Here is a 15787-nt window from a genome sequence, read left to right as displayed (position 1 = left end):
TTGGGTTGTGTAGCGAAGGGACTGCAGAGGCTATCGTGGTAAGTAAAAAACATTACATTAGAAGTATTGTGCTTGTCAACTGAGTTGATAGCATAATTTAATTAATTTCCTTCATTTTTGGTGAACTGTCCCTTTAAGAGCTGCGTCTCAATTCGAAGGCTGCATCCTCTGGTAGTCACATTTGTCTTCTGCATACGCCATCAAGGTTGTCTCATTTTAGTTAAAATAAAAAAATAAAATTTGTTTATTTTAAGATGTAATCATCCTAGTTGCATTCTTACTTTGAAATGTCACTTTTGCCTTTCTGAAATAAAACCTGAAATAATGACGTATGTGCCCAACAAACACAGCCTTCGAATTGAGACGGAGTCATGGATTTATCTCATTCCTAATCTTATCCCTAATAAAATGCTGAAAATTTCTCTGTTATTATCTCTTGTCTCGTCGCAATGATGATTGTGAATCACATTCACATGAATTACATATTTTCCATTTAAAACAGCTTTTTATAGTTTCATCAGTGGACACTATCGCTCAACGTTTCTATTGTTGAAAAAAGTGAAATATTGAATGTTTAGCCACTAACGTTGTGCGCTGCACTCGAACCTTTACCATCTTCTTTGATTTGATTGGTCATCACAACAGCTCTGTAAACAGAAACTCCCCCCTTCTTACATTTGATTGGCCATTGACCATCTTATTTTGACATTAATGTTCACTGCTAGATCGCCGAGAAAAACAGTTTGTAGCACTGACTTTTAGGCATTTATTTCACACATTTTATTACACATCATAAAAATATGGCAGGTGTCATGACTCTGTGAGGAACAAAATGTTCAAATGCGGGTTAAAATGGTCTTTATTGTAAATAGTCCACAAAGAATCACCAGAGACACAGGCCAAAGGCACCTCGTGAGTATGTGGGGAGAGGGCTCGACCCAACGGAAGTCACAGTAAGCAACAGTATAAGAAACCGAACAGGAACCTTTGGCTCTTCCGAGGCGAACGCTCAGCGTGGAGGAGCTTCGCCCCGCTGGCAGAATCCGAACGATCGTGGTGATCCCTTGTCAAGGGATGCCTGGAAGTGAATGGAGCAGGGGTCCGAGACGCAAACAGGAACTAGGGGAGGTGATTACAGGAAACAATACAGAGACGAGATTAGGTACTGGAGTCTTTGGACAAACTAGACAGAGACTTGGTAAACTATAGGCAAAAACAAAGCTTAACAGAACTAGATGCACTAGACTGTGGCAGTCAGAACAGGCAAATATGCAGTCTGACACAAGATGAAAGAACAAGAGGGAATAAATAGAGGGGACCTAACAGCGGGAAATGACTAACAGGTGAATAAATAATAAGGAACCAGGGGAGACTACTAATTGGGACAAGCTACAGGAGTGCAGGTGATGAGGTGATGGAAACCCTGTAAGGGGAATGCCTGACGGGGAGACACGAGGGCGGGGCGAGTGACGTAGACACCGAACACATGGAGAGCTGTTAGAACAGTTCTCCATGAGTTCGACAAAACATTCACACAAGACAAAAAAGGCCATGACAAGACTGAGATCACGACAGGCAGGTGTGACACTGCTTGAGAAAATGGATGTGGGGCGTGAGACTACACGGCGAATGTATGATAGTTGGCAGCCATGCTTTATTGTATAGCCATTGTACCAAAGTGATAACGACTGAATTTGGCAAATCAGGAATGTTTTTCATCTGTTTTACACTGCATACGAAAACAGCATGTTCGCTTTGCCAGCCCAGCACATGCAGAGAGAGCGTCCACAGCGCCATGCCAAAGTCCTTTTAATAAAAGTCGTGCCACTCGACTGCCTTTCGGGCAGCTATTTCCGCCATAGCAAGACAATAGACAATTTTTTTCGATTTAACAGCATTTTCCGATTAATAATTAAACCTGACATGAACTGTTCCCTTACTTTGGTTTTTTAAGTTTAAATTGCGCTAAAAATCACATTTCCAAGCAGCCACATTGCACATTGCATTTCTCCCCATTTATTGTAGTGGCAGTGGCTCATCTTGTTAATATATATTATCTTTGGCCTTGCCCATTGAGCGGTAGTGTTTGCATTGTTTAATGCGCACTGCGTGTCTGTCTGTTTACTACCATTACAGCATTCGCAAGTTTGCATTACGTTATTTGAAATGCGCTTAACCTCCTTAATAAGCTTATTTTACTTGCATGTTGGTGAAGGGTAAATAAAGAACTGCTGTGACCTGCCAGTGTAAATCTTTATTCTATTTTATTCAACACACCAGGATAAAATAAATCAAGTAAAATAAAGATTTTTTTCTGTACTTTTCTCTTACTGTACCTGTCACACAAGCATAGAATAATGAAAAAAATTGTTTTAATGTGCCAAGCCATCAGAACCCAACTGAACTGAAAACCCTGTAGCCAAGGTGCGTATTGTTGCATCCCTAACATAAACGAAAGTTTCAGACTTCAGTTTGATGAAGTGTGTTGGGGTGCCATTTTAAGAATGAACCGAGATGTGAATTAAACTTCAGGGCTTCAGTGCAAAGGTTGTCAGTGACTGTGAGAAATAAATGATATAAATACATTTCAATCTGAATCACATAAAGCTTTCACATGCCCAATCAAATGGAAAAAATCGTCAAATATTTTCCTATGAATAAATAACAGCCTCATTTCATTTCAAATCAATGAGTAAACAATGACCGATTTTCGTTTTTGTACCCAGTGCAGACCGATGCATGGGTACACATTATGAGAACGCAGTTTATGGTATGTCTTGAAAACGTACAGGTAGCAAGTCAGATAGCGAGTAGGTTTTAGAGGTCAGCAATGGCGCGTATAAACTGGGATTGACTGGCCAGAGACGTTGCAAAGCCCCTAAATGATTCACACATCTCACAACAGAGAAAGGGTCTGTCCCTGCAACTTTTTAAGGCGAGAAAAGCTGTTTTCTCTGTGCAGCCCACGGACATCAGATCACACGTTTCACATTTTAGTCCTCGGTGCTCACGCCTTTAAGCTTGGTTAACAAGCAGCGGCCTTGCCGTCGCCACGTCCTGTGAGGATTTTGGGGGTCAGGCTTTAGGAAGACAGTGGATTCTTTTGGATGACACTTCAGTTTTGCTCTTTCATAGCAGTGTTCTGCTGTCTTAAGCCCAGGGAATGTTTCTAGATAGTTTGATGGATTTTCTTGTCTCTGGTTGCAAAGATGTGAATAGGCAGCTATTCATAAAAAGCAGTGCCATAAATGTACGGTACTGGCATGTCTCCTCAAGAAAAATTAAAAAAGTATAAGTAAAACTTCAAAAAATATTTTTTACGGTGTGCAACCAATTATCTTTTTACAAATACACAAGTACGCCCTTATTTATTAACTTTAGAGTGCATACTTTTAGTGCATACAGTAGTAGACCTATGAAGTTGTACATCTTTTCACACAGGGTTAATACATGTTTTATTACACTAGGCTCATGCTAACATGTGTAATGTTATTAGATATACAGCCAGATATGAGCAAGGAATAGAAAACAACTGTGCTGCCATTTAAATGAGAAGGAAAAAGACTCCACCTGACCGGCAATAAGGTGATTTCAAGGAACATCATCAGACCAAAAGACGGCTGATGACTGCGACTGTTTGTAAATCGATCTATTTATATGCCATCCTCTACGAAAATAATTAGCGACCCTGTTTCCGCCGCAGTTGTCTGGATGACCTTCTCTGTCTTCACCTGCCACAATGTGCCCCTCAGAAATATACCGCAGCAGCACAGGGAATTCATACACCAACTACAGAAGACGTACAAAAAAGAGTTGTGCACTAAAGGGTTGTCAGGAAAAAGAAGGCTGTCTCATATATATATATGACATGCACAATGCGAGAACATTGAGCAGTTATGCATCACCAGACAGATCACCCCTAAAAACGCTGTCACCCACCGCTGTGTCATTTCAAAGCTTTTTTTTGGGTGGATCACGAAAGGGAAGTTTTACATAAAATGACAGTTTATAGTGACCTCATCTGTCAAACGCCAACAATGAAATAAAAGCTGTAAAACAGCAGTTTTGTGTTCCAGGTCGTGTTAGTAGATTCTGAAAATTCTCTCATCATTTTCTCACCCTCATGTTGTTTCAGAACTGCATAAAAATCCTTGTTCTGTTTAACACAAAAGAAGATATTTTGAAGAATGTTGGAAACTAAACCGTTCTGGGTCACCATTGACCAGTAGTTTTATGGAAGTGTATAGGGCCCCAGATCAGTTTGGTTACAAGCATTCTTCCAAATATCTTTCTTTGTGGTTAGCAGAACAACAACATGTACACAGGCTTGGAACAACTTGAGTGTGAGTAAATGATGACAGAATTTTTATTTTTGGGTGAACTTTCCCTTGTACAGATTTGTGAGGGTGAGTAAATAATGATATTTACTTATTTATAGATATTTAATATTTTATTTTTGGCTTAAGCTTTTTTTAAATATAAGCTGTTTTAGACTTACATATCTCTGTAACTTTTCTTTAAGGATTTCTGTAGTAAAATGAATTGGATGCTATGGCACTACAGTTTGACAGACTTTAAAACACGCTCGGCTCTCATTACTTGCCTCAATAATGTCTATTCTCATCTTCATTGGTCTCTTTGAATTTTTTTGTCATGTTTCTTTTACTTGAACAAACCTTGCTATTTGCGAATAACATTGCAGATGGTGGCGACAACCATAGGGTAATTTTTCACCAAGTTTTTGTTCTTGAAAATTCATTTAAAATACAGCTAATTACAGTGGTAGCGTAATGTATTTTTAATAGAAAGATTTGTATGTTACCTCATCCAGGAACTTCTCCACGTCTGGTCCTTTGTAAAGGCAGGCTAATGTTCTTGGCGAGGTAGATGAAGGGGAATATTTGGAATAGAATCTACAGAGCATGAATGTTCAGAATTCGTCATCTGGGCCATTGGACTTAGCTTAGCTTGGCAAATTAAACATCCTATCCAAGCCAAATACCACGATGACATATTCTCTCGCTTCAAACATCCCTCTCTAGCTCTGCGAAAGGTGGTCGGTCCCTGAGGTCGAGGAAGTGAAATGACACGACTCTACCTTGCAGAGTTTAAAAAGTGCAGCTCCCCTACCTCGCCCCTTTTCACCAGGCCCAAAACTTTTGAAAGTTTTCTCATTTAGCTGTACATACATTATTAAATGGACATTATATAATTAAAAGACTATTCCTCTGAATTCAATGTACATCTCTTAATTTAAAAAAATGAAAGTTTCCATAGTGTGGACGGCTTGGATGTTTTCCATTAGGTCCTCTGCAATGGCATCTGCCTGTTTGACAAGCATCCTACGCTAATTGCAACCTGTCAAATCCGAAAATAAACAAGAGGGAACATGTTGGAGCAAACAAGCCGGCGTCATATTTGTCTGCAAACAAATAACCACCGACACTGGAAGTATACTTTGGGATCTGCCATGCTTCACTGATATATAACAGAATTAATCAAAAGTTATATACATTTTCAAATGCATTGAAATACAAACAGTACTTGGTGCATAACATCAATCACTTTGTAAATCAACATTAATATTTAGTTTTATTTGATAGTGTATAAAATACATAAAAATGTTTATATTATTATATAAATACCCAACTAATAAATACATTTTAACGTTCCCTTTAACGGAATAATCCATTAAAAATTATCTCATTATTCACCCTCATATCATTCAAACCCTTTACATGACACTCATTTCTGTAGAAAACAAAAGATATTTTGTGAAATGGCTCAGTGGTTTTGTGTCCATACAATAGAAGTCAATGTGTGCCGATGATGTTTGGTTAACAACATTCTTCAAAGTCATACAGGATTGGAATGACAAAATATCCCTTTTGAAATTATGATAACAATGTGTCTAACGTTCCCCTAACAATGTAAGAATAATGTTTTTATAACTGTTAGAATTTTTGCACTCTTTTGCTCTTTTAATGTTACTGCAGGAACATTTGACAAACTTTAAGAAAACCTTTTGAAAATTGTTCCTAATGTCCCCCTGTTAGTTGGGCATTATTTGTATTGTTAGCACGGTACTCATAATTTTTTTCCAGCCACAAATATTCAATGTTGTCTTTTAATAAATACTGTATGAGACCATAAAATCCGCATTATTAACAAAGTGCTTTTGAAAATAAATACTAAAATAGTTTTGGACGGAGAACAAAATGTCAAGTACTTCCCAGAAGAATTTCATGCCAGCTACCCACATACATTGATGTTCCTTAATGCAAAGCAGCTATAATTAAATTCTTGGTATTGAATAGCCTATTTCTTGTTTTTTTATATCATGATTAATTGCTTTGCATACATGGCCATGGTAAAATCTCATGCTAAAAAGGAATCTAATTCATAACTTAGTATTCCAAGTGGCTGCCGGTAATTGCTTCCCAATATCATGTATAGCCTCGGGGCTTAATAGATCCCCTCAGTGACAGTGTGTTAGCAGACCTAATGTATGGAATAACAAACGCTATACGAGAGACAACAGCCTGTAGCATTTCAGAGGAGTAAATATGCAGGATAAACAAAAGAATCAGGCCAAACCACATATAGGAGAAACAAGATACAGAGATATATATGTAATTTGTCATGTGCACGGTCGGTCGAGCTCTGTTTTGGGGTTGTGCAGCAAACGAAGTCTTTAAATTAAATTGCTACACCGCCTGCATTTGCTATTGAGGTGTTAGTCTAATTGGCTGACTGTATTAGACCGATTCTGAAGTGACTGTTTGTTTTTGAGTGAAAGCGAAGGTTCTAAACTAGTACAAATGAATTGTTAAAAAAGGCATGTTTAGATTGCTCAATGCAAAAGTATCATTCTAGGCTTTATTAAAACAAGATACTTTTTAAGATGTCTATGGTTATGGTAGACACTGAAAATGGAGTTCTGGGTCTAGAAACAAACTGGGTTGGGAAAACAAATTGTCCCAGAAACCGAACTGACTTGCGATCCGAGGCTTTTTAAGAGTACATAGCATGAGAGGATAAAAATGGCATTTTGTGCAGTGCCTTGTTTGAAAGTGTGCAGTTTGCCAAGTTGTAAATCCGAAGATGAATGAATTAAAGTTATTGGCTTGGAAAAAAGGGAGTCGACTCTACGCAAACGAGTCATCCCTTGTCCGATTCGAGAATTCCCTCCGCGGATTATGTCACTACATATAGTCCCTGGCTAGGTTTTGCTAGGACTGCCAGCCAAAACTTCCCTCTTCTCCTGTGTTGCCAGATTGGGCGGCGTCCCACCCAATTGGGCTTCTTTTGAAAGGTTAGAACAGGGAAAAATGCTTTGGGCTGCTTAGGAAATTTTAAACCCGCCCAAGCAGCTTGCCTTTTCTTTGCTTTTGATTAGTCAAGTTATTTCAAAACGTTGAAAATAATGTGAAGTGCAGTCATAAACAAAATATTCCTTAACACAGCCCTTATTGGTTCAGTTTAACCAATCAGGACTGGGATAGGGAGACCTCACCTGTCAATCAGTCTACAGTTGTGATCGTGTGATGGCTCGTGAGTGATGGGGTTTTGGCACGATAAAGGACCAGATTTTGTATATTGAAGCGATCGCAATGTCAAAGTGGCCCAAATATATGTTGCATGGTAGGAAGAGTTACTCAAATCTCACAATGTGGATTACACATGTGGTTACAGACGACTCGAAGACTTTTTAAATGTAACTATAACTGAATTCACAGCAGTTGAATGATTTAATAAAAATCTAAATGAATATGGGATTCTACTTACATTACTTCTGTTCATCATACTCGTCCTTGACCGCTGCTGGATTTGATTAATTTTGTATTATATGTTCTGCAATATATACTGCACTATAGACGCACTGTAGTTCTGTCAGATGTTAAGGCAACTCTCAAAGGTAAGGGCATCATTGTTGATTCTTTTCTTTTTTGTTCTGGTGTATGTATCAATGAATTGCACTTTTTTGGCTACCGTGGTGTGTGAATGAAGTTCATAAACGAGTGGAAAATACCTACTTTTCGAATCCGATTAATTATATTGGGCTCTTTTTGCACAAAATGTGTTTTTTGAGGGTTGTCATTGGTTAAGTCATTGGTTAATTTCTTGATTGTCGCCTTTTTGAAGTGGTTTCTGGACATATTAGTCATATTTTCGATCTCTCTTTTATGCTATGTTTGATCCGTTAGCCAGTTTTCCTGGTTTAATATATATTTTAATTATATTTTTAATCTGGTCATTATCATGTTAATTGACATTGCAATACATTTCTATCAAATTTTTTGGCAGTTAAAATTTGGGGTGGTTTTTGTTGGAGTGGGAGGGTTTTATTCAGCCATTGGGCTGGATATTGTCCATCCAATCTGGCAACACTGCTCTTCTTCCCCAAACACTGTAGCTTGTGAGCCTCATTCGCGGTTAACCAATCACAGCAGACTATACCATCTGACCAATCACATCAGACTAAACTAGCAGAAAGTAGGGGATTAGACAGATTACGAGTTGATCGAATCATTTGAGAGTCTGGCAAAATGTAAGGTAAGAAATACTGCCAATTATTATAAAATAATATAACATAATAACATAAGCTTGTTGTTAAACACCCCATACACCAAAGTAGGACCTTCAAAATCCCTAGTTATGTACTCTTTAAAATACAGAGAGAGATTTTTCATTCTGTTATTCTACATGTCATTTTTCGCGACGTCCGCATTATTACACCACATTCGATGTACAGCAACAGTGACACGTTCGCCCTCAACATTAATTCGTTGTATTGTGCGTGCCGGGCCCCCAAGTTTGTTAATGAAAACCCTGCAGAGTTGCTTATTGTTTAGCAAGGCACCTGATCACACCGCCAGGTGTTTTAGCTATTCTCTGCATTTCTGAAATAAGCATATGGCTCTGGGGAAACTACGGCCATGGAAAAGTCAAGAAACATGGAAAGTTATGATGACGTGCATCGACAAGGCTCACATGCTAGTCGTTGGGGACCCAAAACAACAATTAAAAAATGGAAATTATATTCGGCCGCTGTCTGTTGAATTACAACATGAGTTATTGGCCAGTAAACATTGAGGACATGTTTTATTTTGTAGTGTTTGTTCACCTAGCCGAGGCTGACAGCGATATAGAGATTTGGTTGCGTATAGCTATGTTCGCAACGATTCTTCAATGTCAGCAACGAACACGTTTGAGTTATGACTGGAGTGTATGTTTACAATATTGCTAAGATCATAACAGAGAGGAAACACAGCTTCCTTTGATCAGTAGTCTTTGAATACTATTGCACCCAGCAATTCATCATTTCAGGAAATGGGAAATGTTTCAGGCCTATCTCAATACCTGGAAACACACATACAGGGTTACACTGCCATTTTAGGACAGCGAATCAATAGAAATAAAGCAGGTAGAAGTTAAAAGATTGGAAAAAGGCTAAATTCTGATTAACTGGACCGCTCCCAAATTTCATATTTGAGAATGATGCCGTTCTGCCCGTGCAACTCCAAATATCCAGATTTATATTACTTATAACCTCGATAAGATTATTTATATAGCACTCTCGCCAACACACTCTCACAGCTAAAACTTCATTATTTTACAATGAGGCTTTGTATGAATTTGTGCGATCTCATTTGTACGTTTCGTGCCAGTGACGATAGGTTTAGGGGGCGAGGTTAGGGGGGGGACTTCACTATTGCTTTTTTCCATAGACTATATAAAACATGGTTGTAGTGTCCATGACGTCACCCGGCTTTTTTGAAGCCTGAACTGAGCGAATTGGCCATCGCCATCTTAGCAGCGAGTCACTCCCGAATAAATGGGCAAAAAGGCGGGACGTGGTTGGATCTGATGTGCCTGGTTGCTGAAACCACCTGTCACTCAAGTGGCCACGTCTTTAATTAAGCAGGAATTTGAGGCTTATTATAATTTTATCACTCCCGTTACAGTTGTCATGGAGGGCAAAATCAGCTATATAGACAATTTTTGCATCAAAGTTTTTTCTAGCAGTCAGTCGATGAGTTGCAGTTTAAGTCACTTCGTGATGGTCTCAGAAGAGAGACAGGAAGTTTTCTGCTTGCTTTTTGTAATCGTATGTTTTTGTACGATAGCCATTGCCAAAGTGTAAAAATGTAATCAAAATGCAATAAACTTACTAATAGTAAGCTTTAGGGTAAAAAAACATCAACACTTCACCTTTAGACAACTAACTTTTAAACAAGCATTGCAGGAAATGTCATCATAAGCCCCAAGTTTGATTTTTTTAAACTTGTTGTGTAATCTTTGAGCGGAATAGATTATCAAGATGCTAATTTTAGCTTGAAGTTGCATATTAAAATTTTTTGAAACAATTTGACCTCAGGCATGTTCAACTGAGTTAGATAACATCTGAAAAATTATGTGCATGATTGTATTTTTTCCAGTGCATGCAAACTACTGAATGGAGTTGTTATTACAGTTGCCTATATGGGATCAACATGAATGTGTAGCAACGCGTCTTATTAAGCCAAATCAAATTCTGCCCCCTAATGGCAGTACACATGTAGAATCACTTGCCTTAACATGCAGAAGCCTCTTTATTCTAAACGTCTCATAACGCTTTGTTTCTTTTAAAGTTAAGACTCTTGTGTAACAGTAACAAGTCATCTTATTAGAGTTTTCTTTTTTATGATTGTTAAAAAAGTTTATTTACTGTTGAACCAACACCAGGGTTTATATATAGAACATAAATAAGCAAACAAATGATATCCAAGTATGAAAAGATAAGTAAATATATATGTAAATAAATGAATTAAAAAATGTGTTGCATATTCCCTTCTTAATCATCTATCAAATATCTTAGATATACAGTTCAAGGGTCAATGTCTGCATGACTGCCTATACCTACTTGCTTAAGAACATATGTATTGCATATATTTTTATATTTAAAAGTAGTATAAAACAGGGGGAAAGAATGTAATTCAATAATTATATAATCACCCACCCCCTTTTTTGTATTTGCGTTGTTGCTCCCTTCTCTCTCATTTTTATATGTTTTTTGGCTAGTTGTTGCTCCCCTATACTGTTTTTTTTATTTACAGTTGTTGTATGTGGTTTCAGTTTCTTAAATAAAAACATAATGAATTTTCAACGTATTTAGTATTTTCAAAGACTTTCCTCACGGGAGATTCAAAAATCAAACTACTCATGAAGTTTAAACACGTATAAATTGGAGACGCTCTCCTTGTAATTTCCAGCTCTAGATTAAAATTCTCCTCTGAATTCTCCTGTTTACCATTCAAAGTCAAGTCTAATTGCTGCAGCTAAAAGAGTTGTTAATTTATCCTTTGGCACATTAAACTAGACTTTTCTTAGCCTGCCTCAGCTGTGATCTAAAGAGTTAAGAGAGAATAATTCAGACAGGATATTCGATTTGCACTTCTGTGCTAAACAAGCATTGTCTGTAGCATAGTGCATCCGAAGGAGCCAACATCTTCCAATTAAGGATTATTCACAATGTCCTCTTGATTCTAACATGGACCACTGATAACAAATGTCTAAGATGCATTTTTTTTTAATCGCTCTGTCCCAGTGTTTTCATTTTTCCTACATGATACAAATAAAATGGATGCTTTGGTGTGCATAGTACCAATGTAAGATAAATATTTCTTATGTCAGAAGAAGATTAGAATATGGCAGGCACATTGTGAAGTACTGCATCAGAAACGGGTGATGGAAACGTAAGACAGAAGAATACTTAAAGCATATATGTGACTCTGGATCACAAAATCAGTCTTAAGTAGCACAGGAACATTTTTAGTAAAAGACAAAAATATATTGTATGGGTCAAAATGAATGTTTTTTCATTTATGCCAAAAGTCATTAAAATATTAAGTAAAGATCATGTTCCATGAAGATTTTTTGTAAACATCCTACCTTAAATATTGATGTCTTGATGTGTTTTGACTTGCGTGAAAGAGTTAATGCGAATAATTGGGGATAGAAATGCATTTGCCTGAATAGATTCTGATGTAGCGAACATTAAACCTACGTGATTTATTGGTTGTTTTCGCTGATGGCGGTCATCAGCTCCAACAAATTGATAGCAACGCACCTAATTTTTATTTGTTTTCTTTTTTTGCGAAAAGATTTAGAGTTTAAGAGTTAACAGGACCAAGTGAGCAATGTACATTCACAATGTAACGCTTCACAGTCCAGGGTCTTGCCAGGTGAGGCTTGAGCCGTGAAACCTGCAGTTTTCATAAATAAATACTAAATAAAACATAACGTAAACAACAACTTTGCAGTCATATTGAAACGACCAGGAAATGTGCTGACACATTATCAACAGTGTGCTTCATAAGCGATGATGATTTGTAATAATTGAGAAATTAAGACTGATTGTTTGACTGTGAAAATATTAATGACACCCCCATCAAAAAATCATTAACGCTTGTCACGTTTGCCTAAAATGCTCTTTGACTCTGGAAGAGATCTGCAGGCAAACTCATGAGGATGACCGGTGATCCAAAGCACAACACCTGTTTATCCACACATTTGGTTATGATAATGAAATTAATCCGTGATGACTGAATTTAGTTGAGCGTTTTCACAGTTCACATCACGCACGGCATGCATGCTTAATTGATTTCATAACATGGGCCGCCTTCCGCTAATTCGCTGCGATTTGACATCTCTACTTTCTATGAGTCTGGAGGATGTTTACAAAAATATTTACATCTTCATCATAATTAATGGGGTTTAAATATCTGACGAACACTATAAATAGTAGACTGCAAAATGAGTTTTAGATCAGAAAGGCAAGGGAAACTCTTCTGAGTGCTTAAATGATCAGACTTGGTTTGGAATGAATTGTTTTCATTGGTTTGAAATGAAATCTCATTTTGTTTAAACTTTGTATTTCATTTTAACGTGACCGCGAATCAAATGAGAGACATTTGACACAATGTGCCACAAACGTGCCCAAACTTTTGCATAATGTGTATCCTACTTAAAGAAAATCCTACTTATTCCAAACCAAAAGCATCCATGATAATAATAACTCTTCACATACAGGAAACTTAAAATAGTTTTCAAATCTATATCTGTAATGACATACTGGAATATAATAACTATATTGTACACAAGGACCATGAGTGGTTTCGAATGAAACCGTTTACTGTTTATCCTTTGGCGTCATTAATAATTCAATGTCCCTTTGAAAATAAAGCACAATGGCATTTGCAATAAAAACCACAGCACACAGTTGTCGACGCCTTTTTGATTATCCGGTGACAAATAAACTGCATCCTTCCTCAGACAGTTCATTTACCAAACTCGCCTCGATTCAAAATCACAAATCACATTAGCGGTATACGCAAGAAAACTTGAAGAAGCCAAACAGGCAAGCAGACGGCATCGCCTCTGTCCTTCGCAGGATTCTTTATAACTTCTTGATTAGTCTGGTATTAAACGGAGATGAAACAGTGTGGGGAGAGGAAATTACTTTGTGATGAAGTGTGTAATACTTGCTGGAAATGTTGCAGATACTCCGAGCTTGCCTTGTTTTTTAATCTCAAAGTCTGGATGGAAAAAACATATAACATATGGATGATAATGCCTAAGCACCGCATAATTGATGCTCCATTCAGCCTTGAAGCATTTGATTTAAAGAACAAATAGCCTTGCTGATTGGCTTTCTGCTCCATTCTCTAAGCGTGCGTGCTTAAGTCGCTAAAACCTGCGAATATGCTTCATTACTCAAATCCGCATGATAGTCGTACAGTGGTACCTTTGGTGGGGACAAAATTATGTCTGAAATTTTGCGTCAAATTATGTCAAATCTCCCTTGTGTTGACCCCATGTCCTAAAGTTTGAAGTCTCTTGAAGTGTTTGAAGTGTATTCACGGTATAGACGGTTTCATTGGATGCATGTGCCTGGTCCGAAGTTAATTTCCATTTTTTTGCAGAGGGCTACTGTAAAGTAAGTTTGGGCCATAACGTTTGTTTATATCGTCACCGCTGAAACATAGTCTATACAAGTCTTATTTTGATGTTTTGAAGTTTTACACATGTGATCACTGTAAACTGTCATTGTACATGAAGAACTGCGTAAATTACTACTTAAAACAAAAGCATACAGGTTTGGAAGGACATGAGGATGCTTTATTTTAGAGGAACTGTTTCTTTAAAGGTATAGCTCACATACAAATTATGTCATGGTTTATTCATCCTCATGTCATTCCTAACCTGTATGAGTTTCTTGTTTTGTAGAACACAAAAGTAAATATTTTAAAGATTGTTGGGAAGCAAACAGCATTAGCTCTCATAAACTTCCACTGTTTGGACACAAAACCACCAAGACATTTCTTAATAGGGCTGTCAAACGATTAATCGTGATTAATCGCTTCCAGAAACAAAGTTTGTGTATACGTAATATATGTTGGTGTGCTATTTGCAAATAGAAAATTAATATGCACTGTACACAGATATATATGTGTACACACTGTACACAGTCGTTTGACAGCCCTATTTCTAAAAATATCTTCTTTTGTGTTTCATATAAAGGATTTGAACAACACCAAGGTGAATAAATAATGACTGACTCTAAATTCTTGGTTTGTGCAATGTTCATAATCTCTGAATCGGTTTGTTTGAAATGCCTCTCTAAGGGTTCTTTGCATTTCGACATGAGTCCAGTAAAGGATCTAAGCAGTTGTTTCTCTGTCGTTGCTCCATAGCAACAGTAAGAAGAAATATCTGTTGTTGAGATTTACAAAATAGTACTCGAGGTAAAAAGCCATAAAAACACTATTAAGCACTTATGGATGGCCTTGTTGTCTGCTGTGTGAAAGGACTCAAGCATTCTCTCTCACTTTAAAACATTCCCTCAGCATTTTGAACTTTTTGTGAATTAAATGAGTGTTAGCCAATGAGCATCGCTGAAGAAAAATAAATCAAGGCTATAAAAGCATGTAACTTTATGTACTAATGCTTTGATTTATTTGAAGATCACATGGTTCCATTAAAAGCTTGCATCCGGGGAAACCATTTTCACCACCAGCATTTACTACGGTAGGGTTCCTGTGGCTCAACTGGTTGAGTTTATTGAGCTCAAATTAGAAAAGTATAGCTTGGATGAATTGACACACAGCACCAGATTTATAAATATAAATGTAGTGTACTTATCAAGAGCCTTTAAATGTGCACTTGTGGAACAAAAAAGGGTAGTGGACTTCAAAAATTTTGTTACTTTTTTGCTTTAAAATGCTACTAACCCAAGGAGTTTAGTCAACTCAATGAGAAATTCATTTAGTAAACTAATATTTTTAAGTTAAAATAACTTAAAATTTGAAGGCAAACGTTTTTAAGTTGAATCAACAAAAAACAACAACAATCTGTTTACAGTGTAGAGCAGTGGTTCTCAACTCTGGCCCGCGAGATCCACTTTCCTGCCGAGTTTAGCACCAACTCTGATAAAAACACCTGAAGAGGCGAATCAGTGACTTCAGGAAAAGACTTGTTCAATTTAATGTTGGGCTGCGCAGATTGTTTGCCATATCGCATTAAAGTACCGCGAGAGTGATTCAAATGCTTACCGCGCAATCAGCAATTGAATCTCTTTTGCGGTACTTAAATGTCATACGATGATAGATTTGCGCAGCACCGCATTAAGTTGAACGCATCTATTCTAAAGACGCTGATTAGATTGTTCAGGTATTTTTTATCAGAGTTGGGGATAAACTCTGCAGAGTTGAGAACCACTGGTGTAGAGAGAACAGGTGTACTA

The sequence above is a fragment of the Triplophysa dalaica genome, chromosome 19 (assembly GCF_015846415.1).
Source record: "Triplophysa dalaica isolate WHDGS20190420 chromosome 19, ASM1584641v1, whole genome shotgun sequence".
Taxonomy (NCBI): domain Eukaryota; kingdom Metazoa; phylum Chordata; class Actinopteri; order Cypriniformes; family Nemacheilidae; genus Triplophysa; species Triplophysa dalaica.
The sequence above is the reverse complement of the archived record's forward strand: the minus strand, read 5'-3'. Positions refer to the sequence as shown.